The sequence below is a fragment of the Anabrus simplex genome, chromosome 9 (genome assembly GCF_040414725.1).
Source record: "Anabrus simplex isolate iqAnaSimp1 chromosome 9, ASM4041472v1, whole genome shotgun sequence".
Taxonomy (NCBI): Eukaryota; Metazoa; Arthropoda; class Insecta; order Orthoptera; family Tettigoniidae; genus Anabrus; species Anabrus simplex.
Window position 1 is genome coordinate 6,768,233 of NC_090273.1, and position 20,410 is coordinate 6,788,642.

The following is a 20,410-nucleotide window of genomic DNA, read 5'->3' on the forward strand; positions in this document are numbered from 1 at the left end:
CATCAATCAATGTACAGTGTTCAATTCTAGTCTTGTTATGTTTCAATCTGATCTTCCGACATCGAGTGCAGTGTTCAATTCTAGTCTTGTTATGTTTCAATCTAAACAAAGGTATCCCCTAATACAGCGTTCGATTCTACTTATGTAGTGTTCTGAACACACCAGCCAATGTTTTAATCACATGTTGAAGTTAACGACATCGAGTACAGTGTTCGATTCTACTTATTTTGTGTTCTGAACACATCAATCAATGTGCAGTGTTCAATTCTAGTCTTGTTATGTTTCAATCTAAACAAAGCTATCCCCTAATACAGCGTTCGATTAGTGTTCTGAACACACCACACAATGTTTTAATCACATGTTGTATCGAGTACAGTGTTCGATTCTACTTATTTTGTGTTCTGAACACATCAATCAATGTTCTGATCACATGTTGTACTGGCTGTCTCATAAGGAGCTATGTATAGCCGCCATCTTGCATCCGCCATCTTGCGCAAGCATCCTTAGTGCGTCTCTAGCCATGGATCCTTGAGCCGCCTCATAAGAGCAACCACCATCTCGCGCAAGCATCCCTCATAAGGAGCCTTGTATAACCGCCATCTTGCGCAAGCATCCCAAGGGCGTCTATGTATAGCGATCATCTTGCATGAGCACCTTTAAGGAGTCATGTATAGCTACCATCTTGTGCAATTAGCGTCGAGAGATGGCTGCTGTAGAATTTTTCTTTTTAAAATTATCCGCTACCACATAGAGTGTAGCACTGAGGTTTGCGATGTAAGATGGTGGATGACAGCTGCGCGTGAGTTTGTAAAGCATGTGGAATTTGCCGCCACCGCATAGATGGCAGCACGGTGCTCAAAGATGGCGGATGACAGCTAACAGAACTTTTCAAATTACCCGCTACTACAGAGAGCAGCACGGTGCTCAAAGATAGCGGATGACAGCTAACGAAATTGCCCGCTACTACGTGCTTAAGGTAGTAGTCATAAAGAGGGCAGCACGGTGTTTAAAGATGGCGGATGGCAGCTAACGAAATTACCCCGCATGAGGGCAGCACGGTGCTCTGTTGATTAAAGATGTCGGATGACAGCTAACGAAATTGCCCGCAGCATAGTGCTCTGTTGGTTAAAGATGGCGGGTGACAGCTGTCAAAAGAGCATGTGGCTTTGTTTCCAAACAAGAGCACGTGGAATTTGCCGCCACAACAAAGAGGGCAGCACTGTACTCTGTTGCTTAAAGATGGCTGTCAAAAAAAAAGCGCGTGGGTTTGTAAAGCATGTAGAATTTGCCGCCACCACATAGAGGGTAGCACGGTGCTCAAAGATAGCTGCTGTCAAAAAGCATTTTTCAAATTATCCGCCGCCACATTTCAAAGGTATCTAGCTAAAGATGGCAGCACGGTGATTAAAGATGGCGGATGATAGCTAACAGAACTTTTCAAATTGCCCGCTACTACGTGCTTAAGGTAGTAGCCATAAAGAGGGCAGCACGGTGTTCTGTAGATTAAAGATGGCGGATGACAACTGACGAAATTGCTCGCAGCACGGTGCTCAAAGATGGCGGATGACAGCTGCACATGGCTTTGTTTCCAAACAAGAGCACGTGGAATTTGCCGCCACCACATAGAGGGCAGCACTGTTCTCTCTGGATTAAAGATGGCGGATGACAGCTGTCAGAAAAGCATATAGGTTTGTAAAGCATGTGGAATTTACCGCCACCACATAGATGGCAGCACGGTGATTAAAGATGGCGGTTGACAGCTGTCAAAAAAGCATGTTGATTTGTAAAGCACGTGGAATTTGCCGCCACCACATAGATTGCAGCACTGTTCTCTCTGGATTAAAGATGGCGGATGACAGCTGTGACGTACCACATTTCAAAGGTAAGTAGCTAAAGAGGGCAGCACGGTGCTCAAAGATGGCGGATGACAGCTGTCAGAAAAATAGCACGTGAATTTGTTTCCAAACAAGAGCACGTAGAATTTGCCGCCACTACATAGAGTGCGGCACTGAGGTTGGCGATGCAAGATGGCGGATGACAACTGTCAAAGGTAAGTAGCTAAAGAGGGCAGCACGGTGATTAAAGATGGTGGATGACAGCTGCACGTGGCTTTGTTTCCAAACAAGAGCACATGGAATTTGCCGCCACTACATAGAGCGCAGCACTGAGGTTTCGGATGCAAGATGGCGGATAACGTACCACATTTCAAAGGTAAGTAGCTAAAGAGGGCAGCACGATGCTCAAAGATGGCGGATGACAGCTGCACGTGGATTTGTTTATCTCGCGCTAGTGAGGTTAAGTTGGTAGCACTAAGGTTAGACCCGTCAAGATGGCGGCACTGCCGATGACAGGTGATGAATTTACATCTACTACGATAAAGAGGGCAGCACGGTGCTCAAAGATGGCGGATGACAGCTGTCAAAAAACACGTGGCTGTCAAAAAGCACGTGGCTTTGTTTACCTCGCGCTAGTTAGGTTAAGTTGGTACCACTAAGGTTTAGGCCCGTCAAGATGGCAGTACTGAGGTTAGCGATGCGTTGTTGTCTGTCAAAAAGCACGTGGCTTTGTTTACAAATCTGTCAAAAAGCACGTGGCTGTCAAAAAGCACGTGGCTTTGTTTACCTCGCGCTTGTGAGGTTAAGTTGGCACTACTGAGGTTTAGGCCCGTCAAGATGGCAGTACTGAGGTTAGCGGTGCGTTGTTGTCTGTCAAAAAGCACGTGGCTTTGTTTACAAATTCAAATTTCGCGCTAGTTAGGTTAAGTTGGCAGCACTGGAAGAGGCCTCTGGCTGAGGTGGAGGAGGCCACTGGGAGGCCTCTGGCTGAGGTGGAGGTGGAGGTGGCCACTGGGAGCCTGAGGTGGAGGTGGCGCCCGAACCATCCAATTATACTACTCCCGTTCACACCCGCACCTTCTTTCACCTCTACCTACCGCTAAAACACGGTAACACTGAGTCCGTTTAGCCTCCATGGTTGGTTTCTCTCACGGACGCCCACCTCTACCGCCTCAAGGGCAGTGTCCTGGAGCTTCAGACTCTGGGTCGGGGATACAAATGGGGAGGATGACCAATATCTCGCCCAGGCGGCCTCACCTGCTATGCTGAACAGGGGTCTTGTGGGGGGAGTGGGTTGCTTGGGACGAATAGACAAGGGAGACGGAAGGAAGCGGTCGTGGCCTTAAGTTAGGTACCATCCCGACATTAGCATGGAGGAGAAGTGGGAAACCACGGAAAATCACTTCGAGGATGGCTAAGGAGGGAATCGAATTCGGGCCTCCGAGGGTGGCAGCTAATCGCACTAACGACTATACCACAGAGGCGGACGAGCACGTGTAGAGGTACCTGTGCAGAATGTTCCTTAGTATTGCACCCAATATGCGGCGCACCGGGCGAGCTGCATCCGGGAGATAGTGGGTTCGGCAACCCTGAATATGGTTTTCCGTGGTTTCCCATTTTCATACCAGGCAAACGCTGGGGCTGTACCTTAATTAAGGCCACGGTCTCTTCCTTCCGATTCCTAGGCCTTTCCTCTCCCATCGTCGCCGTTAGATCTATCTGTGTCCGTGCGACGTAAAGCTAATAGCAAAAAAAAAAAAAAAAAAAAAAAAAAAGTATTTGGCTCGAAATTGTGCATGGTAGTTTCTCCTTTGCTAGGTCCATCGATCAGTTTACAATGATGACACACAGGCAGGGGAGAGCCTTATTGATCATAAGGAGAAATTTCAAGTTATTTGGTGTTCAAAAAACTAAATTATAAAGATCTTTATGTTGTACGCGTTATTTGGTTGGCTATCTCCGAAAATACACCCCCCCCCAATTCTAATTCACAATCACCGCTGCTGCCTCCATTGCCCACTTATGAATGAATGAATATATGAATGAATGAATGAATGAATGAATGAATGAATGAATGAATGAATGAATGAATGAATGAATGAATGAATGAATGAATGAATGAATGAATACTGATCTGCATTTAGGGCAGTCGCCCAGGTGGCAGATTCCCTATCTGTTGCTTTCCTAGCCTTTTCCGAAATGATTTCAAAGAAATTGGAAATTTATTGAACGTGTAAGTTATTCCAATCCCTAACTCCCCTTCCTATAAACGAATATTTGCCTCAGTTTGTCCTCTTGAATTCCAACTTTATCTTCATATTGTGATCTTTCCTACTTTTATAAACGCCACTCAAACTTATTCGTCTACTAATGTCATTCCACGCCATCTCTCCGCTGACAGCTCGGAACATACCACTTAGTCGAGCAGCTCTTCTTCTTTCTCTCAATTCTTCCCAACCCAAACTTTGCAACGTTTTTGTAACGCTACTCTTTTGTCGGAAATCGCCCAGAACAAATCGAGCTGCTTTCGTTTGGATTTTTTCCAGTTCTTGAATCAGGTAATCCTGGTGAGGGTCCCATACACTGGAACTATACTCTAGTTGGGTTCTTACCAGAGACTTATATGCCCTCTCCTTTACATCCTTACTACAACTCCTAAACACCCTCATAACCATAACGTAAGTCCACGTATGCCCCGCCATTTGTCTGGTGTGAACATGGGAAACCCCTCAAAGCTTCTTTGTGACTGCCGAAGCTGTCTTGAATTACTTGCAGGAGGGGCCGTCGTTCCGGGTGGTAGTTCTAGGGCAGGAATAGTGTCACTAGATGACACGCCAGCACACCACGTGCGTATATTAACGTTGTTGTATACTATAGACTATACATATGTCGTACATCGTATAGTTATAGTGTTTCAGGTTTAAGATATAAATAGCCTACCGAAAATCTAAATTCTAGTTTCATGCGATACCGAGCTCGATAGCTGCAGTCGCTTAAATGCGGCCAGTATCCAGTAATCGGGAGATAGTGGGTTCGAGCCCCACTGTCGGCAGCCCTGAAGATGGTTTTCCGTGGTTTCCCATTTTCACTCCAGGCAAATGCCGGGGCTGTACCTTAATTAAGGCCACGGCCGCTTTCTTCCACTTCCTAGGCCTTTCCTCTCCCATCGTCGCCATAAGACATATCTGTGTCGGTGCGACGTAAAAGAAAATAGCAAAAAAAAAAAAAAGTTCCATTCGAACGTGCTTTATAGCCACACCACGACGCTGATAGGTCCGGAAGTCAAGTGAGATAAATGTCAGATAAAGCCGACGAGCCATTCGCTCGCCTACGTCGGTCAATTAGTGAAGTTTGGCTTGTGTATGGTTGCCACCCTCGCGTAATTAATCTCAGTGAGTAACTGTTTATTGTTGTGAATTTTGTAAGACAAATAGTTGCCAAGAGATTATCCCAATTTCAAGATTTGGAGAAATTATGGCACTTTATTTCAAAACCTCATATTGCACAAATGAGTGATATTAAGGTCTTGTGTGTGTGTGTGTGTGTGTGTGTGTGTGTGTGTGTGTGTGTGTGTGTGTGTGTGTGTGTGTGTGTGTGTGTGTGTGTGTGTGTGTGTGTGTGTGTGTGTGTGTGTGGTCCGCCTCTGTGGTGTAGTGGTTAGCGTGATTAGCTGCCACCCCCGGAGGCCCGGGTTCGATTCCCGGCTCTGCCACGAAATTTGAAAAGTGGTACGAGGGCTGGAACGGGGTCCACTCAGCCTCGGGAGGTCAGCTGAGTAGAGGTGGGTTCGATTCCCACCTCAGCCATCCTGGAAGTGGTTTTCCGTGGTTTCCCACTTCTCCTCCAGGCAAATGCCGGGATGCTACCTAACTTAAGGCCACGGCCGTTTCCTTCCCTCTTCCTTGCCTATCCCTTCCAATCTTCCAATCCCTCCACAAGGCCCCTGTTCAGCATAGCAGGTGAGGCCGCCTGGGCGAGGTACTGGTCATACTCCCCAGTTGTATCCCCCGACCAAGAGTCTGAAGCTCCAGGACACTGCCCTTGAGGCGGTAGAGGTGGGATCCCTCTCTAAGTCCGAGGGAAAAACCGAACCTGGAGGGTAAACAGATGATGATGATGATGATGTGTGTGTGTGTGGTTAAATATCGACAGTTTATAAATGGAGTTGACTGTGTTTCAAGCAAGCAGTACAACTTGGTGAAGCACTGTGAAGCCGGAGAACGGTCTGGGCGATGAAGAAGCTCGCTGTAGCGCTAGTTCGTCTGCGAGCAGCTGAACGTCTGGTTCAGAACTAAGTGCTTCTCGTGTGTTATTGAAGTCAACAAGTTATGAATCTAACATAAATGACACGGCTACTAAGTGTTTTTGCGGTATTGGCAAAATATTTTATTTTACAGTCCGACTCCAAGGCTAAATGGTTGGTTGGTCACATGAGTCCCGGATTCGATTCCCGGCAGGCTCGGGAATTTTAACCATCAGTGGTTAATTTCGCTGGCGTGGGGGCTGGGTGTATGTGTCGTCTTCATCATCTTTTCATCCTCATCACGCCGCGCAGGTCGCCTACGGCGTCAAATCAAAAGACCTGCACCTGGCGAGCCGAATATGTCCTCGGACACTTCCGGCACTAAAAGCAATACGCCATTTCATTTCAATCTTCAATTATTTTATTCGTGTTTTCCACTTTATGCAGATACAATCACAGAAATGACGCGTATCTTTATAGTGCCTAAGTGCTAAATAAGCAGCGTTACCAGTAATATTCATTTCCAATCCAATATCAGTTCGTAGCAGGTGTACCACTTTCATTGTGAGTGACTGTACGTCTACACATGACGCCGCACCCCGCCAGCTCATGAAAGATACTGCAGAGCTTCTGGGCGTGTAGTGCTTCAGTTTCAGGCAAAGGTTTCAGGTTGCGTGACAGGCATGTTTTGTTGTCAGTCGATAGGCCAGTTCCAACTTGTTGACTCTCATGGGAAATGATGCTTGTACTCATTATTATAAATAGATACAGTTATTATTTTATTCATTTTCTTCTTAATCTGTTTACCCTCGAGGGTTTGTTTTCGCTTCAAGGGCAGTGTCCTGGAGCGTGAGACATTGGGTCGGGGGCTAAAAGTGGGGAGAACGACCAGTACCTCGCCCAGGCGGCCTCACCTGCTATGCTGAACAGGGGACTTGTAGGGGATGGGAAGATTGGAAGGGAAAGGCAAGGAGGAGGGAAGGAAGCGGCCATGGCCGTAAGTTAGGTACCATCCTGGCATTTGCCTGCAGGAGAAAGTGGGAAACCACGGAAAACCACTTCGAGGATGACTGAGGTGGGTATCGAACCCGCCTCTACTCAGTTGACCTCCCGAGGCTGAGTGAACCCCGTTCCAGCCCTCGTACCACTTTTCAAATTTCGTGGCAGAGTCTGGAATAGAACCCGGGTCTCCGGGGGTGGCAGCTAATCACACTACCCACTACACCACAGAGGCGGACTTTTATTAATTTTACGAATGTGAAATAATAGGTAATATTCATTGGCAAAAACGTCGATTTAAAATGTGTTATTATTATTATTATTATTATTATTATTATTATTATTATTATTATTATTATTATTATTATTATTATTATTATTATTATTATTATTATACCCCTGCAAAGAAAAGAAAAGTAATACGGTACCTACATATCTACGCCAATGGCCGGCGTAGGTCTTTCGAGTTGACGGCGTATAGGAGACCTGCGCGTCTATGAGGATGGGGTTTCCTATCTATGATGAATTCTAACGATGAAGACGGCACACACATCCAGTGTACGGAATTAACCGATGAAGGTTAAAATCCCACAGCGACCGGGAATCCAACGCGGGACGTCTTGGACCAAATGCCAGCACGCTAACCATTTAGCCATGGAGCCGGACACCCGGTGGAGGAGAGTCGATAGCTCTACGTCCGACCTCCTTTGGCCGCAGGAATTAACCTGATGACGGGCTGAGTGGCTCAGACGGTTGAGGCGCTGGCCTTCTGACCCCAACTTGGCAGGTTCGATCCTGGCTCAGTCCGGTGGTATTTGAAGGTGCTCAAATGTGTCAGCCTCGTGTCGGTAGATTTACTGGCACGTAAAAAACTCCTGCGGGACAAAATTCTGGCACCTCGGCATCTCCGAAAACCGTCAAAAGAAGTTATTTGGACGTAAAACAATAACATTATTATTAATTAGCCTGATACTCATTTTTGGTGTAGGTTAAGTGAACCTCGGGGCTATGTGCACCTCCGGAAGTGGAAACTGGGTTTATAAAATTTTTCGACTTCTTGACGGGGAATTGAACCCAAGTCCTTTTGTGTGAACCGAGCACGCCTTTACGGTTTCGACCAGACAGCCCCTATATTTTAATGGTGAAACACTAAACGAATCCGTTGAATCTTCTTCTACCGCTTTTTTCACACCTGTGAGGTCGTGGGTGCGAACTATGGAGCACATGTGGATTTGGCGTTGTTTTACGGACGGATTGTCTTCCTGACGGCAACCCTAAATGTTGTGTTTCTGTCGTGTGTTGTCTGAATATGAAGATGAACGTGTTGGGACAAATACACACAGTAAACACCCAGTCACCGAGCCAGAACAATTAATCGGACGCGATTAAAATCCCCGACCCGGTCGTGAATCGAACCCGGGACGTCTGAACCGATGGCCTCAACGCTCGCCATTCAGCGAATGAGTCGGACAAACTAATCTCTTGAATATGGTGATTTAATTTGTCAAGCGACGAAGTTCTCACTCCGTGACATGGATCGTACCTACTATTGAATGCATAATAAGTTATACGCTTATTACTGTTTTTCTTAATAGCGACTATACATACTTATTCATTATATTATATGGATGTTGAACTAGACTTGAGGCAAGGACTGAAAAAATGAGAAGTTTAAATTAGTAGCAAAGTAGAGTGAACTGTCGATTTGCAATTACGAAGGTTTGAGATTATCTTAACTGGTGGACTTCTGTACCTGAAGGGGAGTGGCCACAAGGCGGGGACAATGACATAGCGTCACACAGCGGAACACTGCCCGCAAATGAAAAATGAAGACAATGGTTTATACATATTATCGTATCTTTATAATTAGTCATATTTGTAGGAGTTAAACAAGCAATTCATTATCACGTGAGTTTTAATGAATTATCAGCATCTTTCAATACGGTACATTATAGCCAACATTACAAATCGAACTTTACACTCGTAACAGAGTTTCTTTACTGATATCATAGTGATACTTTTTATACCTATGATGCCATTATCATATATAGAGCTCTACAAACAGGTGCTTAAATGTTAAGTTTACTCCTTTTTGCAATAATGAAAGTGAGTGAGCTGGCCTTGGTACTGTAATGTTCTAACGGAAGTAGTTCGTCAGCTGTCTTGTGATTACGCAATCGCGTTATCTGCGCGGAATGTCTTCTTCGGTTTTCTATTGCTATTTTTTTTGAAGTGTTTATGTTGTTTAGACTGAAGGGGATTCCTGAGCGCTGGTGAATACATTATGCTTTGACTGTGGCTGATGTAAATAGGTTGGTTCGGCGAGTAAGACTGTAGAGTGTGAGTGTGGACTTTTACTAGGATCAAGTGAAAGGAAGAAGGGGGTTCCGACGTAAGTGATAGTGAGAGGAAATGTTCTTATTTTGTACGCTTTCAATTTCTTTTAAGCAACTTAGTTACCGTACTGATCATCCTGCCAATTTTCCTTGGACTTCCGTGCACTACCTAAATCTTTTGTATCTCGTACAAAGTTGTTTATTTAGAGAGTAGGTACTAGGAAATGCCTATCGCGTATTATTTAATTATTCAGTTCTTTTGTTGTAAACAAATGCAATTTACTGTGTTTATAGGCCTAGTTTTCACGATAAATGTTTTGTAAACAACTTGTTTTTTGGCGTTCGGTTTTCTTTGTGTCCGAGCAAGTACCGCTACTAGCCTACTAGCAATTCGAAATTCAGTGTACCGACTACCGTGATCTTATCAGACCTCTACCGCGAATCTAGAGGCGTGAATTACATAAAATACCTATGGTAATATTCTGTTGCGTACAGGTGTTTTAGCTTTATTGTCTTTCTCTTCCTTATCATAATTTATCGTTAGTGTTCCGCTCAGGCAACTAGTGTGTACTGTGTAACGTTTATGATCGCTTTGCGTTTTCCAACCTCGAAAAGTTCTCGAACAAACAGTCGAGTGTGTTCTGTCCTTGGTCGTTAAACCTGTTAATTTTGGGTTTGTGGACGTCGCGGGTTTAAGCACGTTAATGTCAGCTGAAATTTTACAGTTCTACACTAAAGTCCATTTCCATATAAATGCAGGTTTTTATATAAATTGTCATCATTTCTCAAGTGCTAAAGTTTCCGCTCTCTTTTTCTTCCTGAGAGCTGCGCAACATTGCATTCTCTCGTTTAATACACCAGAAACCATAAACATAATATTATTAGCAACAAGTACCGTACGTTTTTGTGTTTTTGCCGTGCCAGAAAACAAGATTAAATTCCAGTAGCGTGCGGTAAACATATTCGTTACCCCAGCTGCAAATTGCTTTTTTAAAAGCAATCTCAGCTCCACCCCTCTCTCTAAAGCCAACATTAATATTTTATAAACTTACTCGATAACTAAGTAGAAATACTGTAGGTCGAGCAAACCGATCAGATAATAAAGAAAGAAATAAGATCAGTCAATACTGATCTGCATTTAGGGCAGTCGCCCAGGTGGCAGATTCCCTATCTGTTGTTTTCCTAGCCTTTTCTTAAATGATTACAATGACATTGGAAATTTATTGAACATCTCCCTTGGTAAGTTATTCCAATCGCTATAAATGAATATTTGCCCCAATTATGAAAGAATTTATAATAGGCCTAACTCATTTGAATAAGCATATTTTCAACCACATTCTCGCGCATATATCCAAATTGGTATTCACGGCAGTGACGGTGCCATCATAATTTAAGCTACAGCAGATTTAAAAAAAATGTACTTAAGAGTTTCACCCACTGACGCTTCGTAATAGTACAGTCATGGTTTTTACAGAAATGTACAGGTACTAACTTCTCGTCTTTTATTTAAAAAGCCTAACCTAAACTGAATGAGCAAAATTTAGCAGGTATTTCACCGTCGCCGAAGTTTTACAGTTTCACTCGCTTACTGAGCGTAGGTACAGCACAACAAACGAGGGAAATATTCCTCACGACATACCTGGTACGAAAACTTCACCTATAATCCAAGAGGAACGCTACAACATTTCACAACATACCACTATTAAAGGCAAACTCACATCGCTCTGTTCATGCTCTGCATGTGCCACCAAACTTCATACATGCCAAAATCCAATTTTGTTACAATTGATTTCATAAAAAGGTTATTTCTATTAGCAAGAATATCTGCAAATGGCTACACTGTTTCTTCTTGTGGTGTTAACTATTAGAACTAACATGTACCCAAGCTAGCTGCTGTGTCGCCGTAAAGTGCTGTTCATCTGGAACGAGGCCAACGGCTATCACCCTGCCACCCCAAAAGCCTCCGCTTGAGGCTTGAAGCTTATGCGTCAACCAAGCGATTTAAATTTCGCTGGGGTAGCTCTCTTTCACGCCGGTAAAGAAACTCGGCTCACTGGAGAAACCTGGAGTGCAATAAAGCGAACAAGTTATGGAGACAGCTATACTTGCCTTGACTTAGCTGTTTACATTTTTTTTTAACTTGAAAAGAAACGTTCTATGGAATAATAAGGAAATGTAAATACAAAATTCTTTACCGCAGCAGCTGGGATTCAGTGGACGCCACCGTTAAATTCTTTACCCCAGCAGCTGGGGTTCAGTGGACGCCACCGTTAAATTCTTTACATTTTGTGGAGAATTTCAGTCTGCGTCTTCAAAAGAAAATCTCGTTGGTTCACGAGCAACACTTCTCTAATAATAACAAGTAATTTGTTAATAACTTACGTAGGCCCTATTTACTTAAAATGCTTCTTCTGAAATTTATTTTTCTGTTTGAATGGCAATAAACAGAATGTTTCAGAATTATACTTTTCATTTTAAAATCTTTTCAACAGTTTTCATGGCAACATCATGAGTAAAGTACATTATTATTGTTATAACAATGAAACACAAACATTTAAATTAATTTTAAACGTATCCAATTTTACTTACTCCTTCGTAGCGGAAGGACCACCAATGTTAATGTTTTGTTAATATTACCGTGTGTTTATAGTGACGGTACAACTGTACCCACAACATAGCTAGACCAGGGAGCGTTCTAACTGAAAAGTAGGTTAAGGAAAATCTTACTTTGATACCTTGCGCCGTCGTCATTTTATCAGCTTCTGAACTTAGCTCTGGGGCCGGTGTTGCTAAATCTGCACTTGGCTTAAGACTGTCTTTAGGGCATGAATCGAACAAAAAACATGGATCTCTGGGCTGACAGGTACGCTACGGCACTCGAGCCAGTCTTAAGCCAAGTGCAGATTTAGCAACATCTGCTTGCAAAGCTCATTTGAATTTGCTCTCGAAGCAATCTGATTGGCTACGTGCAGAAGCTGATAAAATTACAATGGCACGAGATTTAATTAAAATTATATATCAGTATGACCAAACCTGTAACGCTTATATACCTAGTTCAAGTTGTTTCCGAACCTGTGTAACTTAAATAGGCTTTTTTCTTTCATTTCATATTCTGAAGTAGCAAAACGCAGTCATATCCTTGTCTCCAGGTGATGCAGCTTTTTCCAATATAGGTGGGCTATGTATACCATTTCAATCAAATACCAGCCCCCCTCGAATTCTTTAATCTGTGGTAGTACCCAGAATCGGCAAGGATGGCAGCTAATAGCACTAACCATTACACTACGGAGGCGAACGTATTGTAACTCTGACCGAGCGGACGGGTAACATAAGGGCCTGCATTGCAGGTGGAGGTTCCGCAGACTCTTCGCAAAGAATACAAATAAAATAAAATAAAATGTAGTCAAATATCACTGCACAGAGGTCAGATCACGACAGTTTTGTAGAATCAGTTGAAGTAGTTTTTACAATTTGTTCTTAGAGAAATTGCCATGTTATTGCATCTAACAGCAGGTAGATCGAGTGTCGAGTGTAACACACCTTGCCCTCGCTGTAACGTGGCACACACCGCGAAAAGGAGCTGCACCAACAGACTTTCTTGGTGTGTTGTGTACCTGAGATGGTATTATTGTCAGATGTTGGTATTACTAAATGCTGTTGGTGAAATTATTTTTGTTGTATTGAAACTTTGTTCAGCTGAACATACACTACAGTAAACCATTCTAGACATGTAATTATACAAGTAGGTATACTTTTTACTTAGGCCTACCTTTTCAGAAATCCTGAATTTCAAATCGACTGTAGTATAACTCAGTTCTTTCATTTGGAGAAGGAATTGGTAATTTTCATTTGCACTGAACATTTTGCATCGGACTCTTCTATGTAGTCAATGATCATATTACTGGGAGCGTTGTTCTCTTTTGTTTAACCAGACAATGGCAAAATTCACTAGTCACACTTACAGAGATAGGTTTTCTCTAACATTTACTTGTACTATACTCCGCACTGCTTTACTTCTAAATTGACGTTTTGGCTGATTTTGGCTCTGTCTGGTGGTTATGCACTGAATATAGACATCCAACCAATCCCAGGCTGCCATTCGTATCGACTTGCATCGGCAGAGTGCTGTCTCGAAACGTACTTGTCAACTCTTATTATTCACATTCACCACATGGTTAATGTATCTCGTTCAGTGTGTATAACATTCAGTACGGTTCACGATCTTTGCATTTTTCTTCAGTAATTAGTGTTTTTCATATTAGTCTTTCTCTCTCTAGTATAGTATAGCATAGCATAAGTTGGTATAATACAGGTTTAGTAGTTCAGTGTTTAAAACTAGCTGCAGTTTTATTTACTTCCACGTATTGGTTAGTGTACTCAGTTCATGCGTATTTAGCATGTCTGAGTGTAGTTCGGGAAAGACAAGTGCCAAGAAAGTGACTCTGAGATCAGTGGAGTGTTTCCTTTGTAGACCATAACCTCCTTCTTGTGGCAGCTAATAGCAGTGACGACATGTTATTTCCTGATTCTCTTTTATTCTTAATAATGTATTCTCTTTTCAGTTTCGGACGTTGCTAATACTGTAAGTGTAGTTTTTGTGAGTTTGTTTCCAATTCCGATTCATTAGCTTTTTTGAGTACTGTATTACATTTTACGAGGGCTGTTTACCGCGGTCGTATTGCATCAGCTGCGATCGTGGCAGTGGCACGCTGCAAACAGAGGTAAAGCGATGCTCATTTATTTTGCAAAATTTCAATTTAGAAGTAAAAAAAATTAAATGGCATATGGCTTTTAGTGTCAGGAGTGTCTGAGGACATGTTCGGCTCACCAGATGCAGATCTTTCGATTTGACGCCCATAGGTGACCTGCGCGTCATGATGAGGATGAAATGATGATGAAGACGACACGTACACCCAGTCCCCGTGCCAGAGAAATTAACCAATGATGGTTAAAATTCGCAACCCTGCCGAGAATCGAACCCGGGACCCCTGTGACCAAAGGCCAGCACGCTAACCATTTAGCCACGGAGCCGGATTTAGAAGTAAAGCCATGTGGTCTATAGTATCACCATCACCTTCACCGTTTTCTCTCACATGCCCATCCTGCATTACAATGTGAATTATGTCCTCTTCCATAATCCCATTTTACTCAGTCACTTCAATGTCGATGTCAGTAAAATCATGTGCAGTTACATTTGCAGAGGTGGGATTTTTCTCGAAAGTTCTCGGTCCAGTTCTTCTGTGACATCAACAGGTTCGTCCTTGATCAGAGATGAAACCCCGGACTTCTGCAGCAATTCATCAAGCTTCTCCATGCCGTCATGAACATTCCTGTGGCTTGTAGAATGGTTGTTCTCCCTTCAAAGTGATTCTTGCTTTAGTGTGCTGAATTAATCAAGACCGATAACGCACAGTTGAGAGGCTGCAGTATAGACGTACAGTTACGTGGTAACATTATCACTTTAACAAATTCCATCTGCCATGAAATATTAGCTTTGTTCGTGCAATAAATCTGTGATACTTTGTGTTTTGTACGAGAGTGCATGCACAGATTAGGAACAGTTGGAAACAATTTCCAATTCTTTCCTGCACGAACGGTCACATAGTAAAAAATATTACCACTAGATGTCAGCACAATTCCCAATTCATTTCTGTTTGATTTGATTGAGTGATAGATTGATTCATTGATTGTGTTTTACTGAGAGTTGTTTTGTCGTAAATACATTACTCATTTGGACTGAAAGGAGGAAAATTGAATGTAACATGCAAGGTACAAATAAAACAACTTATTGTTCAAGTCTATATTATGTAAATTCTACGGATTTTTACAGGATAGTATTAAGGTACGTCCACACCAAGATATTTTCGTTAACTTTGTTAATGAACAATGTTAATGAACATTTCTGTCTGTTAATAAACAAAATAGCGTGTTCATTAACTTTTCAAGCATGTTGATAAACAGAGTTCTCTAACTTTTGTGAATGAAACCTTTCATTAACTTTTCGTGTTTTCGTTAACATTTCGGTTCACACTTGTGCAAAGACGTAATTAGAACACGCAAACTTGGCGCGCAATACGATGCTTTTTGGTTTCTCGAAATCGACTATCGAATCGCAAGCAACTCGTATATTGCGTGAAATTTCGAAATACCAGGAAGTATATGACAATATTATTTTGTTGAAATGGAGTGGTCAAATGAAAAGGTCTTGGGTTAATTGAATCCTACCAGAATTATCCTGTTTTGTGGGACAGTCGGCATCCAAACCACAAGGACAGGAATGCTCAAAAGGATAGTTACTCGGAACTGGTCTCCGAGTTTAATTGCAGTGAACATGATATTGAGCATAAAATTAACAAACTCCGAGGTCAGTTCCACAGAGAATTTTTGAAAGTTCAGAAAAGTAAAAAAAGTGGGAGCAGTCCGGATTGTGTTTATACACCAAAATGGTTTGCATATAAGAGCATGCTAGCATTTATGGTAAGGGAAGAAGATAGTGAGACCACAAGAAGCAATTTACAGGTAGAGGTAAGTAAACATGTAGGCTGTTTATTATTTTACACATATATAATTCTTAACATTGAGATATATGTAGATTACTGTCAGGGGCTCCCCTTGGTTTGAAAAGAGTTAACATAGTAGTAGCAGCGTGTAAGAGTCAAATAAAAATTGATGTATCATAAGAACAGTATTGTGATTACATTATTATACTAATGAGCTATGTAAACAAATATACCATAGAGGAATAACAATCCTATTGCTCTAACCAAAACAGATTTATGCACATTGATCTTGCCATGGCACACTTCCTTCCTCACTCAAAAAGTAATTTGTAAATTCAAGGCGCACATTTTTAGCATCTTGTGCTGGCCTGCGTTGTGTATGGGTTGCAGTTCAAATTCATCCAGTCTCCATAAACCTGGAGTGACTGTCCCATTTTCAGTATCTTCAATATCAAATTAACCTGGAGGAGTGTATGTATTTCTTGCAGCTTTATTTCTACGCAAAAAGTTGTGAAGTACAATACACGCAGTCCCAATAATTCTAGCTTTAGTTGGAACAAGCATTAGTGGTTTTCTGAATACTCTGAATTTTGCTGTCATTATTCCAAACTCATTTTCAACCACCCGCCGAGCCCTGCTAAGCCGATAGTTGTAGATCTTTTCAGGTGATCCCGTTTCAAAACTACTATGGAATGGTTTCATGATATTCATGCACAATGGGAATGCTTAAACGGCTACAAATACATATGGAGTATCAATCTCTCTCCCAGGAAGTGGGCAGGGTTTCGGAATATCTAATAGGTCATTCGTAATTGCTGGATGTAGACTAGAATTGACATACACTCCACCATCTGATAGTCTCCCATTAGATCCCACATCAAAATAGGTAAACATGTAATTTGCATCCACTGCAGCCAAAAGGACTATGCTATGGGTGCCTTTGTAGTTGTAATAGTGGCTACCACTATTTGGAGGGGATTGTAGTACCACATGTTTACCATCTATTGCCCCAATACAGTGACTGAAATTCCATACTCCAGAAAATTTTCTCTCTATTCTTAACCAGTCTGTGTCAACTTGTGGAACCTGAAATGAGCAAACAAATAAAGGTTTCATAGTACCTTAACTTACACTCAAAAATTATGGTTGAGTGCCCTTTTAATAATTTAATTTAAGACCAAAGAAGATAGTATGCTTACGAAAATGTCAAGAACCATTTATTATAACAAAACTTGTAACATTTCAGATTGATGATACACAAGTGGACGATGTATGCAGTGTGAACACTGAAAGTCAGTTTCCTTCACTGATGGAAATGGAGGGGAGTACTCAAGGAAGCAGTACCTCCTCACAACAAATTCAACCCAAAAGAAAAAGGAAAAGAACTGGTGAAAGCACTGATGATATCATATCGGAGGCATACAGTGCATTCCAGCAAGTGGTACAAGCACCAGTGATACCAGAGGATGATTTTGATGTGTATGGACGTTTCATTGGCAATGAACTGCGCCAATTTAAAAACAATCCTCACCTTCTGGCAAGAGTGAAGTTTGAAATGCATAATATAATATTTAAAGCATCAATGGAACAATTTCCTAATGAAGGTGATGAAGCTATAGTATTAGAAATTCCAAGTGAACAAACTTCATAATGTGCATAATGTGAAGTATTTTTTATTCTATATTCTAATTGTATATTTATTTGTAATTATTCTGCTATGTTTTAATGTATTTCTATTCTTGTTATGTTGTAATTTTTTAAAATTTTGTTTTGTAATCCTTTACCATAACGTGTAACATTTCACATCAAACACACATGTAGTAACATATATATGTTATAACACATCAAATTCACCCTCTGGTGTCACTGGTGCTTGTGCCACTTGCTGCAATGCACTGTATGCCTCTGATTTTATATCATCAGTGATTTTACCAGTCCTTTTCCTTTTTTCTTTTGGGTTGAATTTGTTATGAGGCATTGTCAGGGTCGAAGTCCACTTGTGCATCATCAGTGTGAAATGTTACACGTCTTGGTGTAGTATAAGGTGGGGTTGAGTGGGATTGCGAGTGTGGGTGAGTGTGAGTGAGTGGGGGCAAGTGTGGGATTGAGAGCATGAGTTTGGAAGTGTATGTACGGGTGTAATGTACGTTTTAACGTATTCTTTTGTATTCTTCTAGCTAAGGTACCGTAGTTTTATTTTTGTATTGTAATTTTTTTAGGAATGTTTTAATGTACTTTTAATGTAGGCCTATATGGTGAATGAAACTTACTTTTAAAGTGGAAGTGTTGCAAATGTAATCAACATTTTCTCAATTTTTAATGAATGTCTTTCTTTTTTTTTTTTTTTTTGCTACTTGTTTAATCTCGCACTAACACATCCCAGATATTTGGTGACGGATGTATAGGAAAGGGCTAGGATTGGGAAGGAAGCGACTGTGGCCTTGATTAAGGTACATACCCAGCATTGCCGTGTGTGAAAATGGGAAACCATGGAAAACCATTTCAGGGCTGCCAACAGTGGGAGTATAACCTACTATCCTTCAAACGCAAGCTCACAGCTACGCAGCCCTAATTGCACACCCAAATTGCCCGGTTAAATGAATGTCAAAAGTGTAAATAGAATATTTCGTTGCAACATCAGATTTCTTATGACATTTGTCTACTTCTTCTAAGTTTCTTAATTTCTTCTTTAAAGAGAACTGTTTACATTTTTTTCTATTGAGTTAGCTGATATATTTGATCTAATGATACAAATTGTATGTATCTACTGAAGGACATAGGCTACTCTCTGCACACTGAAATTAGTAACAAAGGGTCTTCAATTCTGAAGTTCACAGTACATGAACACACTAATCTTGTTAACTGCACGTGACGACAGACAACAATCCAGTTGTACATTATAGGAAAGGAGCGAAAGTCAAAGGTATATCGACGCTGATAGAGCTCTTTGGTGTGAAGTCTGTAACAAGAAGAGAGTGAATGCTAAGGAAAGGTGTTTTTGAAGAGAATGTGGGTTTAAAAAAAGAAAAACATGGAAAGTGTATAAAACACTAACCCTTTCATCTGTAAAGATGTAAATAAGTTATGGAAAGGTTAGTTGAAGAAAAACAACGTTATGTGTAGGTTCATTTATTTCTTTGACTGTTATGGTGTTAAACATTTTATAATAATATTTTATTTCTAAAAAAGATCTCTTTGTATTGAATAGGTGGATACAAAAAAATAATAACACTTGTAACATACTTTGTATTTACATACCAGTTAATCGAGCAGCTCGTCTCCTTTCTCCCAAGTCTTCCCAGCTCAAACTTTGCAACATTTTTGTAACGCTACTCTTTTGTCGGAAATCGTCCAGTACAAATCGAGCTGCTTTTCTTTGGACTTTTTCCAGTTCCCGAATCAAGTAATCCTGGTGAAGGTCCCATACACTGGAACCATACTCTAGTTGGGGTCTCACCAGAGACAAATTTGCTCTCTCCTTTACATCCTTACTACAACCCCTAAATACCCTCATAACCGTGTGCAGTGACCTGTACCCTTTATTTACAATCATATTTATGTGATTACCCCAATGGAGATCTTTCCTTATATTAATACCTAGGTATTTACAATGATCCCCAAAGGGAACCTTCACCCCATCAACGCACTAATTAAAACTGAGAGGACTTTGCCTATTTGTGAAACTCACAACCTGACTTTTATCCCCGTTTATCATCATACCATTGCCTACTGTCCATCTCACAACATTATCGAGGTCATTTTGCAGTTGCTCACAATCTTGTAACTTATTTATTACTCTGTACAGAATAACATCATCTGCGAAAAGCCTTATCTCTGATTCCACTTCTTAACACATATCATTGATATATATAAGAAAACATAAAGGTCCAATAATAGTGCCCCTCTTAATTTTTACAGGGACAGATAAAGCTTCACCTACTCCAATTCTCTGAGTTCTATTTTGTAGAAACAGAGCCACCATTCAGTCACTCTTTTGTCAAGTCCAATTGCACTCATTTTTGGCAGTAGTTTCCCATGATCTACCCTATCAAATGCTTTAGACAGGTCAATCACGATACAGTCCAATTGACCTCCTGAATCCAGGATATCTGCTATATCTTGCTGGAATCCTACAAGTTGGGCTTCAGTGGAATAACCTTTCCTAAACCCAAACTGCCTTCTATCAAATCAGTTATTAATTTAAAAAACATGTCTTATATAATCAGAAAGAATGCTTTCCCAAAGCTTACATACAATGCATGTCAAACTGACTGGCCTGTAATTTTCAGCTTTATGTCTATCACCCTTTCTTTATATACACGGGCTACTATAGCAACTCTCCATTCATTTGGTAAAGTTTCCTCATGCAAACAATCATCAAACAAGTACTTCAGATATGGTACTATATCCCAACCCATTGTCTTTAGTATATCCCCCGAAACCTTATCAGTTCCACCTGATTTTCTAGTTTTCAACTTTTGTATCTTACTGTAAATG

At 41.4% G+C, this 20,410-nt stretch overlaps 1 protein-coding gene across 4 annotated transcripts in view; it reads left to right on the plus strand.

Annotated features, from left to right (window-relative positions):
• The first annotated feature begins 9,243 nt into the window (after positions 1-9,243).
• Positions 9,244-20,410, plus strand: part of LOC136881297 (E3 ubiquitin-protein ligase rnf8) — a 101,448-nt gene continuing 90,281 nt past the window's right edge. For 2 of the 4 annotated variants that reach the window (XM_067154095.2, XM_067154096.2), the window contains exon 1: positions 9,246-9,469. The gene's annotated coding sequence lies outside the window, so the exon portion shown is untranslated. Of the gene's footprint in view, positions 9,474-20,410 lie in introns of all 4 variants that reach the window. The other 2 variants (XM_067154097.2, XM_068229122.1) reach the window with 2 other exon arrangements.